The sequence below is a fragment of the Danio rerio genome, chromosome 17, assembly GCF_049306965.1.
Source record: "Danio rerio strain Tuebingen ecotype United States chromosome 17, GRCz12tu, whole genome shotgun sequence".
Taxonomy (NCBI): Eukaryota; Metazoa; Chordata; class Actinopteri; order Cypriniformes; family Danionidae; genus Danio; species Danio rerio.
Genome location: NC_133192.1, coordinates 37394706 through 37415904, shown reverse-complemented (window position 1 = coordinate 37415904; position 21199 = coordinate 37394706).

Below are 21199 nucleotides of genomic sequence, written 5' to 3'. Positions count from 1 at the left end.
TCACTTATGAGAAGATGACGAATGTTTGCTGTATTATGACCTGAAATGGCCTTAAACACCCAGCAGGCACAAGACGTCAACATGACACCAGATTGATGTTGTACCCCAACGTCGTGGGGATGTTGTATTTTGTTTGAAAATGAAAATCGGGTTGATGTCAGAAGTCAACATCAGGCTGACATCAATGTCCACCATCCAACATAAAATCAACCAAATATCAACATCTAATAATGAAGTTATAGCTTGACGTCGTGTAAATGTTATCACTATGACCTCTGTGACTTTAGCTGGCATAGCTGACAAATAAATGTCAGCATTTAACATCAATATGACGTTGGTTTAAGATGTTGGCTTGACGTTGGATTTTAGTCACTTTCTTACAACCTAAAATCAACCAAATATCAACATCATTTGATGTCATTACTGGACATCAAAATAACGTTGTCCTAAGATGCTGGCTGGACATTCAATTTTGGTTACCTGACATCACAACCTAAATCTAACCTAATATTAACATCTTATGATGTTGTGTGGCTGCTGTGCAATAACTATATGCACTACAGAATATTACGTTTACACACATCCACAAAATTGTTTTTATTAATTTTATTAATTTTTTAAAAATGTCTAAAAAGTATTAAAGTAATATTTACAACAGATACTTTTGAACTACTTACACAACATTTTGGGCAAGTAATGGTACTTTTACCTAAGTATGATTTTCAATACTATTTCCACCACTGTTGGTTAGTTGGTATATTTATTTAATTTTATTCCATGAAATATATTTGTCTGGAAGCCGCTACTAAAGATAGATGTATTCATTACCAAATTGAGATGTATTCATAAAGAAATTGCCAAAAATATAGCAGAAAGGTATTTACATTGGTGCTTACAATATTTATTAGGCAGTAGATAGCAAAGTCTGGCATTATAATTTCATTTCCTTATCCGCTGATTTTGCCATTTGCTTTCTCCCACCTCTCATTTATATTAAAATCTGCCCTTCAAATCGCTATTCTAGGATATTACGCTCATGATGGGCTTTCATTTGTAACCATAGAAGGCTTATGTCAACCGACAAGCAGACAAGCGTGCTGTCTGCTCAAATAATGAATGAATACATTTGGTGGAAAGGGCTATTACAATTCCTCAGACTTTTTATATTTCCATATAGTGTTACACTATCGTTAGCGCTCTCATTTAGCTTAATGTCGGCTGAGGGGAGCGAGTGGCCAAGTTAAGCTCTGACTGTTGTTTCTGAGGTATGGATGTGCACCATGCATGCAGAGCGAGAGATGAGGCCGTCTCGTCTGGACGGCTCAGACACACAGCTGTGGTCAGCCAAGCGTCCCGCCGCATAAGGACACGAACCCACATTTCACTTCGGTAGGGGAGGGAGAGCTTGAAGGACAGAGAGAGGGAGACAGATTGAATCAAAAAAGATGCTGGTCATTTATAATTGCACATTTTGAGAGACTGGTCAACCACAAAGGACGGTGAGGTCAGTCTGTGAAACTGTCCTGCATCTGTCTGATCTCACAGAACAAGATGATGACGCATCAGATTTGCATAGCTCAACCTCAGTCAGCTGGATTTTACAGAGTAAATAACGGTCAGAATGCCTGATAAAATCCTTTGCCCCTGCATGGAAAATCATGAATCATTAAAGGGGACCTATCATGCCCAATTTTACAAAATTTCAAATAAGTCTCTGATGTCTTTAGAGTGTGTATGTGAAGTTTCAGCTCAAAATTCCCCAGAAATAGATATTTTTAAATCTTTAAAACTGCCACTTTTAGGCTTTGAACCAAATTGTGATGACTGTTGCTTTAAATTCAAATGAGATTGTACTCCCACCCTTATTTTATGCTAATGAGGGAGATGTTTTCATTAATGGCATAACTGTCAACATTGGGCTGTAAAAATAAGGGATATGCTCACCATAAACCCCCCACCCCCCCCCCCCCCCCCGACCCACCAAGAAAAATCCTGAATAATAATAATAGCATATATTACCAACAAACAAATTAGAAAACAGTTTAGCTTATTAAAATTAATAGCTTTATAAGAAATAATAATCAAGTTATTAAATCTCAATAATCTTTTCTTCACTGTACAACTTACACATTCTGATTAAAGCGCAATGAATGAATCTCTCATTTATTTAGTTTTTCATTTGATTATGTTTAATAACAGAGTTTAAAAATGCACACATCTAATGTTATAATGAAAGCATCCGATTGCTTTCCTATCTTTCTATGCTCATTTAGAACAAAATTAGTTGTGTTCGGAAAAAAAAAAAAAAAAAACACCAAGATCAACATCTTTAGATGTTATTATAATTAATTATGTCTGTTCAAACACGCACACAAAACACAGACTTTTACTCTGGTTTAAATCGAGTATACAGAATCTGTTTGGGAAACATCATCTATTTATCACTATAAGGCGCGTCTGACAGTCACACACTGTTTATTTCAAGGTGTTTTCACACCTAAATAAAACGAAAGTACAGAACAGATTCACATTTAAGAGCAAGGGGCATCCCCTGGTGGTTTGGCAGTATAGGTTGTGTATATATATAATTGTCACCCTTCATAGAAAGATTGAAAATACACTTACAGAATGATAGTGGGACAGAACTGTAACGGGAGAAATCCTGGAAAAACGGGAGGATTGGCAGGTATAAATAATAGGTGGGAATTTTCCTCTTCAATTACATATACAAAGGGTGAATGTCAATCAAAATGTTTCTGCTTTAATAACTTAATAAATAATACCTTGCAACTAAAATAGTTCTTATACTCCAGTCAGCGCCTTTTTTTTTTTTTTTGGCTGGTAATAAACAGGAAAGCCAGAGCATGTTGCAAGTCAGCTGCATGGTTTCTCTTGAGAAATAAACAGTGATGTATTTCTACTAGTGTAAAAACAAACATTGTAAATCCCAATGTTGATGCAGGCAGTGGCGCACTGATGCTTTGCTTTTCTCAGTATAGAGAGTAATTCAAGTGTACCAGAAACAGTTGATGACTGTCATAACGTATAAACTGTTGGTACTTTGCTTCACAAAAGATGATAACATTGGTAATGCAACTTTGGCAAATAAAATATGTTTGCAGCATTAAATGTAGACATCTCACATTAGCATTATTTACTCTGTATCAACATTTTTTGGCCTAACAATAAAGAGATGGTCCACTACGATATCATATTTAAACTTTAGTTGATGTCTAATGTAGATGTGCAAACATAAACAATGTCTCTGAATGTAATGCGCTCAAAGTTTAGTGCAAAGGAAGACATTTGCTTTTACAAAGTTATCTTAGCAAACCCTACAGCGAACAAAGTTTTAGGACTACAAAACAAATACATCTGGGCTAGTGAGATCACAAGGGTTTCCAGTTAATCGCATTCACCATGTGCATGTACCCTGCATATCGAAGGGGCAGAGCCAGAAGAACTGTAATGCCATAGTAAAAAAAGCTTAAATGCCATCTGAATGCTGCTATTTCCACAGAGCTTGTTCTGTTTCTGTATTTGTACTTCCAAAGGATATGACTCAAAGAGAGAAGTGCTTACAGTTTAATTTTAGTTATTTTCCAGAGAATTCTAAAATATATATATATATATATATATATATATATATATATATATATATATATATATATATATATATATATATATATATATATATATATATATATATAGCTAGCATTTGACAAAGGAGAGCTTCCAAAATCTCTCCCAGTTCAGTGCTGGATTTGGCTGAACACTCCTCCAACTGACGAAGCTGTGGATTGTGAGCCACAACTTGTAAGTATTTTTATTTGCCAATTACAAATTGACAAATAAAAAAAATTATCATGTACATGCACAGTTTCTAGCCTTAATGATATGTTGTAGCAAGGACGTAAACAAGGATGCAAACAATGAGAAATTCTGTTTGGTACTGCTAACAATTTAGCTACAAATTTATATTTATCAGTCAAACAGCTGAAAAAAAAACAATCTTCAGCAGCGCTCAAATAACCAACTCGCAAAAGATATGTAAATATTTCATATTACTTACACATGCTTATTCCGAATATACTGTATGTGGAAGACACTTGTCAGATTTTATTTTAGAGAGCAGGCATGAGGTTCAACTGTGTACTCTTCATTTTCTGTCAGATTTAAGCACAAACTGCTGCAGCTAACAGCTTCCCTGTTTACACAGCACAAAAGCGCATGCTTGAAGGTGTGTGATGCTTCCTGGTGAGATGGAGCTGATCCGCAAATCACAGCACTATATGTTAGCTGACCAATCAGAGCCTTTCAGAGATTTTGACATATAATTTGACAGTCGTGTTCATGTTAGTTAAGTAGCTGTATATAATCAAAGTAAGATATATAATCAAAGTAAGATATATGAACAAAATAACATGATTTATTTTTACAAATGAAGCATGAGCACATATTGCTTTGCATCTTACAAACACAACCAAGCATTTGATGCTTCTGTTTCTCAGTTTCTGACAAGAATGAGGCAGGACATAACAATCTCCCAACAACCTCCCATTAGTCCCTTCACAGTATTCATCGTAAATGTCTTTTTCATCTTGTTTTACTTTTAAGCTGACTATTTTCTGTTAAATCAATAGAATGTTAGATGTAAAAATAGAATAATAAATGTTAGAAGACTACCTCAGAAAGACATGATTAGGGTTTATTCCATTTGACTTTTATAATTGTTATACTTTTATATTATTGTGGGCGTTCTAAAGAGTATCTATAGAGTATAGTCTATACTAAAGAGTATACTACGCTACTAATCACTGAAATCTGTTTACATAGACAAATATTGTAATTACCTCATTTAAATGGCTTCATCATTTTCATCTATAGTTACCATTATTTATCAGTCACTGCAATTTCAGGAGTGAAAGCCTCATTTATGTACTTTTCAAAACTTTGCATAGCATAAATATAAGTGGTTATTGGTCCAAAAAAAAAAAAAAAAATGAAATGCATTATATACAGCCTAAAAAATGCACAAGGAAACGTTAATCATTTGTTTCAGTTCATCACGACCTCACAATGCTCCCTTATAATCAATGAAGCTCTACATTATATGACAAATCTTTATCTACATGTTTATGTTGTTATAAGTAGTTTAGAACAGCACTGAACAAAATGTTTTGTTTTGACTGATGCGTGGATTTTGACTAACTTTAACACCATCTGATCATTTATGGGATTAGCTGCTTTATTATGCGATTCACCGCACTGCTCTGCAATACAAAAAAAAAAAAAAATGTCACAAAAATGAAAACTTTTTGTAATGGTGTTTTTCACAAATATATATTGTGTATAACACCTGCCAATAACCTGCAATAAGTTGACTAGTCTAGTTCTAGTTGATCATTTAGAAAAGTGGCAGAAAGGATTTTCCCGATGAATCAACTGTTGAACTGCATCTCAATCATCTCAAATACTGCAGAAGACCTATTGGACCCAAAAGCCTCACAGAAATAATTCAAGTTTGGTGAAGGAAAAATTATGGTTTTGGGTTACAGTCAGTATGGGGGCGGGCAAGAGATCTGCAGAGTGGATGGCAACATCAACATCCTTATGAAGACATTTGTGTTACCCATTACATTACAAACCACAGGAGAGGGCAAATTCTTCAGCAGGATAGGGCTCATTCTCATACTTCTGCCTCCACACCAAAGTTCCTGAAAGGAAAGAAAGAGAAGATGCTCCAGGATTGGCCAGCCCAGTCACCAGACATGAACATTATTGAGCATGTCTGGAGTAAGATGGAGGAGGAGGCATTGAAGATCAATCCTAAGAATCCTGATGAACTCTGGGAGTCCTGCTAGTCCGGTTTCTTTGCCATTCCAGATAACTTTATTAATAAGCAAAGTCAGACCTTACTGTCCTGTTAAAAAAATTAATATCAAGGCATGATCATATATATATATATATATATATATATATATATATATATATATATATATATATATATATATATATATATATATATATATATATATATATATATATATATATATATATATATATTTGATCATGCCTTGATTTTTAATTTTTGGCCCCAGTAGTGCTTAATGTCTAGCAACGCCCCAAATGGGCAACAAAACTTTTGACATACAGATAAATTGAATTAAATTGTTTTCTTCCTTGCATACTTCTTTAAAAAAAAAAAAGTTTCAGTAACAGTAAATATGTCATGTTATGAAATTGAAGTGTGTCATGACTGACTTGTACATTGTCTTAATTAATTAATTCATTTTCTTTTCAGTTTAGTCCCTTTATTAATCTGGGGTCGCCACAGCAAAATGAACCACCACCTTATCTAGCTTATGTTTTACGCAGCAGATGCCTGTCCAGCTGCAACCCATAACTGGGAAACACACAAACTCATTCACACACTTTTACACCAATTTACCTGTACCGCATGTCTTTGGACTGTGGGGGAAACCGTAGGACCCGGAGGAAACCCACGCGAACACGGGGAGAACATGCAAACTTCACACATACATGCCAACTGACCGAGCCGAGGCTCGAACCAGCAACCTTCTTGCTCTGAGGCGGACGTGCTACCCACTACATCGCCTGTCTTAATTCATGCAGCATGTTAATAATTAGTCAAGTAATTACAGAAGCAAAATCATTTAAAATATGTTGTTTTTATACCAAAATGAAGTTATGCATGTTCATTGGAAAATATGGATCATAAAAGAGGCTTGCATACTGGAATAAATGTAAGGTTGCATTGGATTGTAAAGGGCTAATTCCCTGCTAACACAACTCTACCTCTATTTGATAAGCATTTGAATCAGAATTGTGGGGCGTAAGTCAGAATAATAAATACTGTATGAGATAATTGTGAGTATAAAAGTGAGCCATTTAGACAAAGATTGTGGAGGCTGAAGGTCAACTTCACACTTTAAAGCTTCTCCAACTCTTTCAGAATAATTGTTTGTTATCATTCATTTTGACACTAAAAAGAGCATGTTAACTACTGACAATATTTCAGACCAGCTGCACAATCTTAACAGCAGCCTGAAACTATGTATTTGACTGTCATACTTGTCAATAAAACGTGTGGAATTAGACTAGAAATGAGAGTTTAAAAAAAAACCTAAATGGGGCCCATTTGGATTTCATGTTGGATTTAAGCCTCACTTTCCCTGACGTATTTTTTTTTATACTCAGTCAAAAGTTCAGCGCTCGTACTTAACATGACTGAAAAATTCTGAATCTGTCAGAGAGCCCTGTGGGTGCAATATGTTTGCTCGACTGCTGCTTAAAATCCAGACTCATATTAATCGCAAGCATGAGGATTTCATGGAGGCTAACAAGATTCTCTCCTTGGATCTCAACCCAGCAGACGCCAAACCCCCACTTTCAAACGCACACACACCCACACAAACACACGCTACCAACTGCCTAATGACATCACAGAGGAGCGTCTGGCGAATTGCACACACACTGTTCCTCTCCTTTTGCCCTCCGTTTGCTGTCTTCATGAGCTGTATATGAGCTAACTGTTTGCAGAGGCCATCTTTAATAAAAAGCGACAAGGATTTATCACCCCTTCACAGCATCACATGAGGCCACTCCATCAGGCCGTGATATCTCTCATACACAGTCAAACTCACAGCTTATTAATGCAGCGGGGATGCAGGGGGCCTCCAGGAATAACTGGATATTTTTGAGATCAACGGGAAATCGTTAGGGATGGAGTCTCTGTCAAAATGCACTTTACTGGACTTTCGAAATGTAGGAAACGTTTTAGCCGGCTTTTTTCCAAGCACTGTTGTTCAAAAGCTGCTGCAGATTATTCAAAACAGATTGGTTCACTTCACAGATCAATTAAAAAATAAGAATTTTAATTATCATTGATAGTGTCAATCAAGTGTCAACAAGTTCAGTTTGTTCAATGTATTCATTTTAGCAATACTGATTCATTTAAAGTTCAATCAACTGACTTGAGAAAGCTAGATTGAACAGAGATATTTTAATACATTTTTAAAGTTAAAGGTGGAAAACAAATCTAAAGGGATAAAAGTCTAAAAAAAATGAAAAGACTGATATTGTTTGACTAGAAATAGCTAGTTTTATTTTTATATTTTTTAAATTTCTAGACAGTCGAAAGTTTACATACATTTCCTTGGTATTTTTTTTAGCTTTGCTTTTAAACTGCATAACTTTGGTCAAATGTTTTGGATATTGTACTACAAGCTTCTCACAAATAGTTTGAAGGAATTTTGGCCCATTCCTCCTGACATAATTGGTGTAACTGAGTCAGATTTGTAGGCTATCTTGCTCGCACAAGCTTTTTCAACTCTGCCCACAAATATTCTATAGGATTGAGATCAGGACTTTGTGATGGCCACTCCAAAACATTCACTCTGATGTCCTTAAAGCACATTTTAACTAATTTGGCAGTATGCTTAGGGCAGGGCTCACCAATCTCAGTCCTGGAGGGCTGGTGTCTCTGCAGGGTTTAGCTTCAACTTGCTATAACACACCTGCCTGGATGTTTCAAGTATGCATAGTAAGACCTTGATTAGCTGTTTGGGTGTGTTTGATTAGGGTGGAGCTAAAATCTGCAGGACACCGGCCCTCAAGGAACAAGTTTGGTGGCCCCTGGCTTAGGGTCATGATCTGTTTGGAAGACCCAATTGTGGCCAAGTTTTAATTTCTTGGCTTGAGATGTTGCTTCAGTATTTCTACATAATGTTCTTTCTTCATGATGGAGTCTTTGCTGTGAAGTGGACCAGTCCCTTCTGCAGAAAAACAGCCCCACAACATAATGCTGCTGCCCCCATACTTCACAGTTGGGATGGTGTTCCTAGCCTTGTAAGCTTTCCCCTTTGTCCTACAAATGTAACAGTGGACATTATGGCAGTTCAATCTGAGTTCCATCAGACCACAGGACATGTCTCCAAAAATTATTCTTTTTCCCAGTGTAATTGAGCTAATTTGTAATCTGGCTTTTTTTGTTGATTCTGGCTTGTTGATTTTCCCATGTTGTCACACAGGGAAGCAGTGCGTTTGAGGTTTTCCTTAAATACTATTCTACAGTTGAGCCTCCAATTAACTTAAATGTTGTCAATTAGACAGTCAGAAACTTCCAAAACCTTGACACCATCATCTGAGCTTTTTCAGCGACATAATAATCTTACTGTATGTGACCTTGACTTTAAAGGAAAGTTATAACAATTTTTCAAATGTATCTCTCTTCTTATTCTGCTATTAAGCATGACAGAAACAAATTTGATAATCCTAACAAGAGAAAACGTTTAGTCACATTAAGATCTGAAAGATTGACAGAGAGCTGTAAATTGCCCAAATAGACAGCTCTGGGGAAAAGAGCTATATGTAATATGTCAAGAAATTAAGCAATATGTCATATGTTAATGTGTTAATGTTTAAGAACTATTACTAATATGTCTTAATATTTTTTTCTCGTGATGTATTTCAATGATTTTTTTAAGCCAGGCTCATTCTGAAAATATACTCCATATACATTTTCGAAAAGCACCAAATATATTCCAGGAGGTGGATTTTTTGCATTCTTTTTTCTCAAATCCACCAGAGGCCACTGTGTCTGCTTTTAAGATCTCAAATTTCTCCTGCGAGTGCCATTCGCACATGCTGTTCTCACATAAATCCACCAGAGGCCACTGTCAACTGACTGACTGAATGACTGACCCACCCTCCTCCTTTTCTAAAACCAACCAAAAATGTTTTCATTAGCACCGATTGACCCGCCAGAAAAAGCTTTCCAGAAATAAAGCCCTTGATTGATGTCATGATTTTGCATGTTGTCACTCTGTTATAGAGACTAAGCCAAAGGAAAATGAATGAATGAATGAATGAATGAATGAATGAATGAATGAATGAATGAATGAATAAATGAATGAATGAATGAATGAATGATGAATGAATGAATGAACGAAGGAACGAAGGAATGAACGAAGGAACGAATGAAGGAACGAACTAAGGAACGAATGAATGAATGAACGAATGAACGAATGAACGAACGAACGAACGAACGAATGAACGAACAAATGAATGAATGAATGAATGATTGAATGAATGAATGAATGAACAAGCATGTGCTAGTACTAACAATAAACAGTGATGTAGCTTTAATAGCATTAGCAAAGACATTTTATAAATATAACAAATGCATTGCTTGTTGATGCATTATCTAATGCTAACTAATAGAGCATATCTGTTAAGTTATAATTTAATATCTTATGAACTTGTGCTTAGTATGCAAATGCATAAAGCTTACAGTAAATTCAGATATTTTAACTTAAAAAATAGGACTTTTGCAGTCGAAAGGGCTGATTAAAAATGAGCGTAAGTGAATTCGAACAAATCTAAAAATGGCTGCTGTTAAGCAAAATGCTAACCATATGCAGCGTGTTCTCATGACACTTCTTTGATTTGCAAAATCCAGGGTTACAGTGCTGGGGGGTTGGGACGGTTTTCCCTCGTTAGGGTCCACAGGTTTGTGCCTTTACATCAGGGATCCACTGAGAGGTGTTCAGGCGGCCGGTTGCTAGGAGATGGTGGCCTGATTAAGGAGTCCATCGGTGGGCAGAGTTATCACTAATTGACAGCTGCTTGCCCTGAGGGTTTTATTCCAACCCGGAGACCTCGGGATAATGGGAGGGCAGCGCACCATCGCCCCCAAAGTGAGAATCGGCTATGAGGGGGGCACAACTGCTGATGCTGCCTCCACTTCCATGGGAGTAGAGAGTGGGCTCAGGGCTAGAATGACAGACACTGAGAGAAAAAGAGCAGGAATTGCGAGAAGTACGTAAACCATTGGGAGGTTTATGCCCACAGTGCCTGGTTTTGCATTACCACCCATCTTTCTCCATCTGGAGGTGCTCCCTGTAGCTTACCAAGCAACCCACTTCAAATTGTATAATCTTATTAAGGTCCAGCTTGCAAAACGTGCGTTAAAATCCAATTATTTCCAGTCACTTTTCTGTGTGCGAGCTGTCTTTATTAGGAAAGAGTTGAAATGAATTATATACTTTTAAAGGTTAAAAAGGACTAATAGCCGACTAATAATAATAAATAACTATAAAACATTATTTAATATATGATTTAATATAATAATATTATAATATATTTAATATGATTATATTTAATATATCACAGTTAATAATATATCACTAAAATAAAACTAGAAAAGTAAAGGTCCTAGACAAACTTCATGGTGGCTTGAGAAAGCATTGTCTCGGAAAGTTTAAAGTAGCTTTAAAACTTAAATAATTGAAGTAGCTTTTAAGAAGTTTGAAGCAGTTGGCATAGATAGGTTAGCAGGTTTCTAGTATGGATTGGCATTTTTCTTGCTAGGTGGTTGCTAGGGTGTTCTGAGTGGTTGCTAAGGTGTTACCAGGGTGCTCTAGGTGGTTGCTAAGGTGTTGCTAGAGTTTTCTGAGTGGTTGCTAAGCCATTGGTAGGCAGTTGCTAATATGTTCTGAGTGGTTCCTAGGCACTTAGTAACATAAACTACTAAATGTCCCTAACATGTTTCTAGTATAAACTAGCATGTTGTTGGCATGAATTTAGTATAAATTAGCATGTTGCTAGTATGCTTATAGTATGAATAAGCATGTTGCTAGTATGTTTTTAGGATGGATTGGTATATTGTTAGTATGTCCAATATAAAGTCAAGGGCAGTTTTTTTTTTTTTTTTTTTTTTATACAATGGAAGTCTATGGGACAGCTGCTAAGGTGCTGTAAGCAGTTGCTAGGGTGTGGCTAGTAAGTTAAAAGGTCATCAGTGATTGGCATATTGGTAGTCTGAGTTAAATGAGCTTAAACTTGAGTCTGTATGACAGTCTGGTGGATAGTTAGGAGGTCATAAATTGTTAATGGTCCAATGTTAAGTCAATGGGACTTTTCTGAATTTTCCGGCTAGTTTTCTGGAAACCCTAAGTCGGATCAGTTGGAAAAGATATAGCAACTTAATTCAGTAAAGTTTGAAGGTTTGGAGTTAGTTGGTTGTAGTATGAGCAGTCTAGGAGATTCCAACGAAATCTCACGGCAATTTGTAACTTTTGATTTAGTGGCTAATTCGTATGAATTCGTATGATCACCCAATGATGGTTGGGGTTAGGGCTGAGGTGGGGTGCCACGCCTCCTTTTTAAAATCGTACATTTCCGTACAACTGAACTCGTACAAATTCGTGCGAATTAGTTACTAAACTGACAAAATGTAAAATACTTACGTTTCCTTGTGAAATCATGCTGGAGATTCATATAGTCTTCAGACCCATCTCATTAACTTGTGTCCTCTGTAGTGGACATTGTGTTTTCATGAATTTTCTTTGATTTTTTAAGCTATTCTGTCAAGTTCTGATGTACTGTTTAGAGAACATCCTGGGCTTTCTAGTGATATGTCATTTGATTGGGTGGCATGCTAGGAACCACTTCTTACAGTGCATCCAAAATGGCCGACATACAAAAAAAAGCACATTTAATGGTAAGGAGAGAGTTATGTAAAATGTAGTTTTTTTTTATTTATTTATTTTTTTACTATTATAATTACTTATATATTTGTTTATTAAAGTGTCCTGAACAATACAGTTAGCTTTCAAAGCTGTTAACTTGTTTGTGTTTCAAAATATCATACTTTTTTAAATGTCCACTATAGTGGACACCAGGACCATCTTAATGTAATTAATGATTGCATGTTGTAGGAGGCAGAACTGAAGCAGAGAGGATTCTTTACAAGAAAGTTGAGGGGGACTCTGATTTAAAGTCTGACAATCAGAGATTTAGGGACAATTAAAGAATGACAATCAGTTTTAAATCGCTTTTTTTGTTAATTTTATTTTGGATTAACATCACTTCTTTGTTTATTTATTTTTTTGTTTGTTTTTTTTAGTTTGGCTCTCTGTCAGACTAAACTGTTTCAGCAATTTTAATACAAGAAGGAAAAAAAATGGCTTTTGTTTTGTTTTTGTTACATTAATATTGGATTTATAGCCCTTTACAGCCATTTCCTGTAAAGTTTTGTTGTCTGAGTGGTGGTCGTTTATAACTAAAATGGTCCTGTGGTGAACTACATTGGACATGCTGTAAAATTAAAAATAAAAACATGTAAAAACTCTAAATTCTAGAGTTTTTTAACCCAAAAGATGTAGGAAATAACATCCTTTGGGTTATAAATAAAAATCTTTGGGTCTCAGGAGGATAGAAATTAATCTCAGAAGAAGAAGACGAAGAAAAAGAAGAAGAAGGAAGAATAATAAGTTCATGTAGTATGTTGGCTTTTTCAAGCCACCATAATAAAAATGCATTAAAGGAATAATGGATGACTATGAAAATATATATCTTAAAAAAAAGTGTTACCATCACACTGGAAAACATCCATTTTACATAATAGACATTTTGGTAAATAAGATATATATATATATATATATATATATATATATATATATATATATATATATATATATATATATATATATATATATATATATATATATATATATATATATATATATATATATATATACATATATATATATATATATATATATATATATATATATATATATATATATATATATATATATATATATATATATATATATATATATATATAATTTACCAAAATGTCAATTATGTAAAATGGATGTTTTCATGTGATGTGATGTGCTTTAATTTTTTTTTCATTTTATTTGTTTTCTCAGAGCATTATCCATCAGTACAAAAAGCTGATTATGAGTTATAGCACCCGATAGATCATATAATATTGACTTTTTTTAATATATAATACGTTTCTACATATTCCAGACCTATAATTTTACTGCAAATGAATGGAACACAATTACAAGCATGTCATCTCTGCTTTAAGTAATCTGTATGACTGATTATTTTCATAGGAAACATAAATTGAATTACATCAGAGAAGCAGGGCCTGGCTGTGATGAGGCTACCCTGCCTTCATTGTAATTATCTTCATATTACTATAATTATTTTGAAGTATGCAAAACGGATTATTCTCTCCTGTAAACCCTGCTGAGAGGTGATCCATTTCTTCGTGTGTTTACATAGTGAAGATGTTATGCAACTGATTTCCGTTTACTCACATAAATGCGTGAATCCAGTATAGTCCTCAGGTTTTAAATTACTTTTTACATTCTTCTGAACTTTTGTTGCCATATTAATATTCACTGCTTATTACAAAGGTATCTAAAATATGTGAATGTGCAAGGAAGGATGTGAATGTAAAGGAAAGGAAATTCAATTTGATAACAACTTTGATAACATTCCATTTGCTTATCACGGGTCTACAAAGCGAAGCGGCTTGATACCTATTGCTTTTGATGTGTACTTTTAACATTAGTGTATTCAAATGTAAATGATCATGCACATACCCAGCTTTCTGTTTAGAAAAAAAAAAGTGTTTCATGTGTATATTGTTTGTGTTTTATTTTTTTCTTGAACATTTAGAAAACATAGGTTTTCTTAATCTGTTTTCAATAAATTTTCCCTATTAAAATTGTATGTATATGTGTAGGTACAGTGGCTTGCAAAAGTATTCATACCCGTTGAACTTTTTAACATTTTTTACACAAATTAAAAACTGAAAAGTACATTGTGCAAAAGTATTCAGCCCCCCTTAGTCAATACTTTGTGAAACCCCTTTTTGTTGCAATTACAGCTGCAAGTCTTTTGGGGTATATATCTACCAGCTTTGCACATTTAGAGACTGAAATCTTTGCCCGTTCTTTTTTGTAAAACCAGTCAAGCTGAGTCAGATTAGATGAGGAGCATTTATGAACAGCAGTTTTCAGATTTTGCCACATATTCTTGATTGGTTTTTGGTCTGGACTGAACCTTGATGTTGTTGTCCTGTTGAAAGGTGAATCTCAGCCCTCAAGTGTAAAGTCAAACAATCTCAAGTGTTTGGCAGACTTCAACAGGCTTTTTTTCCAAGATTGCCTTGTATTTGGCTCTATCTTTCTTCCCATCAACTCTGACCAGCTTCCCTGTCCCTGCTGAAGAGAAGCAGCCTCAGAGTATGCTGCATCGACCATGTTGGTGTGTTTAGACTTTAGAGTGATGTGCAGTGTTAGGTTTCCACCACACATAGCGTTTGCATTTAGGCCTAAATGTTCAATTTTGGTCTCATCTGACCAGAGCACCTTCTTCCACACGATTGCTAGGTCCACACATGACTTCTGTCAAACTGCAAACCGGCCTTCTTGTGGTTTTCGTTTAACAATGGCTTGCCACTCTTCCATAAAGCCCAAATTTGTTCAGTGCACAACTTGTTCTTTGGACAGTTTCCCCCACCTGAGCTGTAGATCTCTGCAGTTTATCCAGAGTCACTCTGATCAGTGCTCTTCTTGTTCGGCCTTTTAGTTTCGGTGGACGACCATGTCTTGGTAGGTTTGCAGTTGTGCCATTTCTTTTCATTTGCACATGATGGACTGAACAATGGTCTATGAGATGCTCAAAGCTCGGAAAATCTTTTTATCGGTTCTTATTGCTTTAAATTTTTCCACAACTTTATCCCTGACCTGTTTGGTGTGTCCCTTGGACTTCATGATGCTGTTTGCTGCCCAATAGTCTATTAACAAACCATCACAGAGCAGCTGTATTCGTACTAAAATTAAATTACGCACAGTTGGACTCTATTTGGTCATTAGGTCAACATTCAATCAGTCAGCATTCATCAGGATACTTCTGAAGGCAATTGGATCCACTCAGAGAAAGGGGGGCTGAATACTTTTGCACACTGCATTTTTTTAGTTTTAATTTGTAAAAAAAATGTTTGAACTCATGTATAATTTTCTTTTTACTTCACAATTGTATGCCACTTTGTGTTGGTCTTTCACATAACATTTCAATAAAATATATTTATGTTTGTGGTCATAATGTGAGAAAATGTTGAAAAGTGCAAGGGGTATGAATACATTTGCAAGCCACTCTATGTATATATGCATGAATGTATGTATGAATATATGGATCTTTTTTTTTTTTACTCAAAGTCCTGTTGTTAAACCAGAAAGGAATTAATATCTACATCTATGAATAATTAATGTTAATCTCCAATGAGTTACTTAATGTTAATCTCCAATAAATTTGGCAGTTCATATTATAAAGAAATTACTTATGAAAATCCATCTCAGGTTTGCTTGGTTTAGAAAGAACTTATAGAGTTACTTCATCCGTACAGTATACTGTGTGGCTGCCGTCACCCTTATCACGAACACAAAGGTTTGCTCTTTGATCAGGCAGCTATGTCTCATTCAGCTGACTTGGTTGTAGTTTCTCATGGTTTTGCTTACTTCATTTCAGTGTGTTTCAGAAGAGTTCGCATTGCATTGGCTCTAGTTCTAGGTCAGCTAAATCAGTTGTGATGCTTCCACAATGCTGCAACAGCAGGAGAAAATGAATGTTGACATGGAAGCTGGATTCTCAAGTAATCCTCTTTCTTTTGATGCTTTCTGAAAATGCATTCTTCCTTTCAGGAAAAACAGTTTGATTGAAACTAGTCTGAGAGGTCTGTAAAGCAACATCATGTGTTTCAGATTTGAAAACTGCTTGTAAGTACTAAAATCAAACAACAAAAAAAAGTTTTGAATACTAACTTGAATACTTGTGATTCTTAAATCTATTAATCTTTATTATGTCAATTTATCCATATAATAATCATTCAATCTATCTGTCTGTCTTTCCATCCATCTATCATACTGTTATTCCATAAATCCATCCAATCATCCAGTCATTTTGTCATTCTATCCTCCATCCATCCATCCATCCTTTCTGTCTCTGTGCCTGTCCATCCATCCATCAATCCATCCACTATTCCATCCATCCATCCATCCATCCATCCATCCATTCATCCATTCATTCATTCATCCATCCATCCATCCATCCATTCATCCATCCATCCATCCATCCATCCATCCATCCATTCATTCATCCATTCATCATCCATCCATCCATCATTCTGTCATTTCATCCCTTTAACAATCCAGTCATTATTTTTGTCATTCCATCCATTCAGCGAAGCGGTGGTGCAGTAGGTAGTGCGGTCGCCTCACAGTAGGAAGGTCGCATAAGTTGCAGCTGGAAGGGCATACGTTGCATAAAACATATGCTGGATAAGTTGGCGGTTCATTCCGCTGTGGACCTCCCATTAATAAAGGGACTAAGCTGAAAAGAAAATGAATTAATTAATTCTATTCATCTATCCATCAGTCCATCCATCCATCCATCCATCCATCCATCTATCCATCTGTTCATTGTTTTGTTTTTCCATCCAAACCCATCTGTCCACCAATTTATATCAGTTCATCTTTCTGTCTATCCATTACATCATCCATCCATCATTCTGTTAATACATCAATTCATCCATCCATTATTCTGTCTGCCCATCTGTCTGTTTATCCATCTGTCATTCTTCCATTCCATCCAACCCTTCATCCATCCATCCATCCTGTCATTCTATATATTCATACACCCATTCATAATTCTGTCTGTCTCTCCATACATGCATTCTTTCATCCATCCATCATTCTCTCATTCTATCCATCCAACCATTGATCCATAATTCTCTTTCTGACCTTCCATCATCTATGTCTCTCTTCCTGCCCATCCATCTATCTATCCAACCATCCATCCATTAATATCTTAGTCCGTCCATTCATTCTTCTATCCATCCATTGTTTTGTCAATCCATCCATATACCCATCTGTCCACCCATTTATACCAATTCATCATTCTGCCAGCCCATCAACTCATCCATCCATTATTCTGTCTAACTACACATCTGTTCGGTTATCCATTTGTCATTCTCCCATTGCATCCAACCCTCCATTCATTCATCCATCCATCCTGTCATTCTATATATTCATATATCCATTCCATCCATTCATATTTCTGTATGTCTCTCCATACATCCATTCATTCATCCACCCATCCATCATTCTGTCATTCTATCCATCAACCATCTATCAATAATTCTGTATTTCTGCCCATCCACCCATTCATTCATGCATTCATTTATCCCGCATTCTGTCATTTCATCCATCCATTATGATACATGCTACATACTGTACTTGATACATATTTGCAGAGGCCTGTGTGTCTTAATGTTGCTCCAGTCACCCAGTCAAACCAGAATATGTCTTTTACCTTCCTCTCACCGATATAACACATGTTTGTTGTTTTAACCTGGAACTGGAATCTCAGTTGTTTCATCGCTTTGGCAGACATCTGGAATCACTTGAGCAAATCCAGAAAACCTTACTGAGAAGTTCACATGAGCAACCTGATCAATTGTTTCAATCAAAGTTAAAGGCTGAAATTAGACCCATGTTGCATGAAAGGAATAACTGGTAGCTGGGTTGATTTAGCAATGAGTCTAAAGCAGATCATATTTATGGGGTGTAGCATATTATGATACTGTATTATTCATTCTATGAATGCTGCATATTGTCCACACATTAGTACTATGTACTGTAGTATATGAATGGTCTACACATACTGGAAACCCTATTCTATAATGTACAGTTTTCAACTGGACCTTCCATGACAGAATTATTAATTTATTAGCCACAAAGAAAAAAACGTATTATGCAATATTTAATCAGTATTACATTTTTCCTACACTTATGCAAAACAAAATGAAATCATGTGAGTTATGAATCTATACTGCCGTTTAAAAGGTCCCTGCTGCTGTTTAACTCAATAAACAATGCATGCACTCTGCTTTTACAAAACTTGCATTTTTAATGATGTTTTGACATGATGAAGTTGATACATGTAGAATGATACCGTATGATTGACATGAGAGAAACTATGCACAGTCACCTGATGTTGGTTCATTCTAAACATCTGACATTGTTCACTGACGTCATGATTTAAACATGGTCATTTCTACATTCCATCTCATTGGGATGATGTCAGTCCTCAGAGAATACAGCGCATCGCAAAATGATTTGGGATTTCATTGATCAGCAATTTGAGGGTAGCATAATGTTATCTGTTTTATCTATTAACTGAGCACTATTCACAAGGTTAAACTAGCACAGTTCAGAGTAAGTTATAAAGTAAGATATATGGTTGCAGATAGGCTTTTCTGTATTGTTTGTATTTTTTCGTAACACAAAAGTAAAATAAATTATCATCTGCTTTCAATTTATAGGAAAATACAATGGAAGTCAAAGGGAATTGATGTCAATAAAATAAAATGGTTTAGATTTCTGGCCATCGGTTGAGATGTCTGGCCAATCACATAGCAATCAAGCTGTATCCAAACTACTCTTGCTCATACATTCACTAATCTCTATTCTCTATGTAGTGGAAGGCTATGGAGTGCACTATATTAGAAATATGACTGAAAATTAATTTAAAAGCAAAAGCTAGGGTAAAATTAGTGAGTGTGTGTTTTCGTCTTGTGTACATTGGGTGTACACCTGGATTCAGTGTGGATTGTGTGTATAAAATCAATTAAGGGAATGACTTTTACAAACACCACTACAAAATGGTCAGCACCCAATGAAGTGCAATATATAGTGGCTGGGGAGTGGTTTTGTACCATCTTCCGTCATCTGCAGAAACCAGAATTCAATGCACAATAGTCATCAGAAATAATGCACAATGTTTGGACTGACTGATTGATTGATTGATTGATTGGTTTATTGATTGATTGACTGATTGATTGATTGATCCTCTACTGCATGCTGTTGCCATATGGCAACATGATATATATGTTCATTTTCCTGCGACTGTTTCTTTTGGGACCAATGTTCTAATTTTTGGGTTGGAAAGAGAAGACCTTAGTTTTTTTAGGCATTTATTGTGAGTAGCTCCAGAATGCAAATGAATGTCAATAAAACAAAGGATCAACTCATCTCAGATTCACAAAAAAAAAATTTGAGACATCACATCCAGTAAGTTATGATGACATATTCACAACTCAAAAAAGTTTTTATCAAATTAGTTTTTTTGTAAATCGATCAAACGTATGTGTTGCCAAATAGCAATAGTGGAATGTGCCATATTGCAATAGGTTAGCTACAGTCTCAGAAATAAAGTACAGGAGCTGTCACTGGGGAAGTACCTTTTCAAAAGATATATATTTGTACCTAAATAGTCACAGTGGTACCTAAAAGGTGCATATTAGTGCCTAAATGTAAAAAAGTACCTTTGATTTACCATTATGGACCCTTAAGGTACAAATACCTTTTGAAAAGGTACTGTCCCAGTGACAGCCCCTGTATCTTTATCCGCTTGTTAAGTGTGACGTCACACGAAGTGGTTTCTGGGTCCAAGCGTTTTATCAAACTGAATGGGGAGACTCATCAAATGGTAATAATAAACGTTTACAAAGCACTGTAATACTTTGCAGAATCACAATCACGATCGATTATATATCCATGCCTAATATTTAATGGCCAGAAAGTGATAATGTTTTATAAATTGTTAAAATGTTGTTATTTGTGATGCAGCAAGTCCAGAGATTGATGTGTACACTATAATTTTATATAAAATTCACTTGAAACTAATATTTTCTCAATTTCAAAAGAGTGGCGGCTTGGACACAAAAACAGTATTCCAAATGTCACTGATACGTCTCGACTTAACAAGCAGATTTCTGAGAGTGTAGCTAGCAAGGCCAGGGGTGAACTTTTCAGTTGTATCAATAACAACATGAGTGCTAGAAATTTAATGTTGATTGGTCATATGGTAATGGCATTTAAATTATGGATAATATCCAATTTTAATGCCAATACTTTTGATAAGATATATTGTAAATACAGGGAACAGTGTATTGTATTAGCGAGGACCACCATGTTCTATGGTAAGTGACAGAAGAAAATGACAGAACTGGCTCTTCCTGCAGATGAAAAGTGAGAATGAGATGGGTTTTAGTGGTCATGGGAATGATGCAGATTGGACATTTGATAAGAACAGTTATAGAGACAGTTCAAGTAAGTTAGCTCAGAGGCAGATAAGACAGGCATAGTATAGTATATAGTATAATATATAAATATTGCTAGATAGTATAGCTACATTATTCTGATGCATCTGGATATTTTAGACTTGTTATTTATTTTTTATAATATTTAATAGAGGAAATAGTTATACCTACTTTACGTTGTATACATGATAATACAATATTATGTTT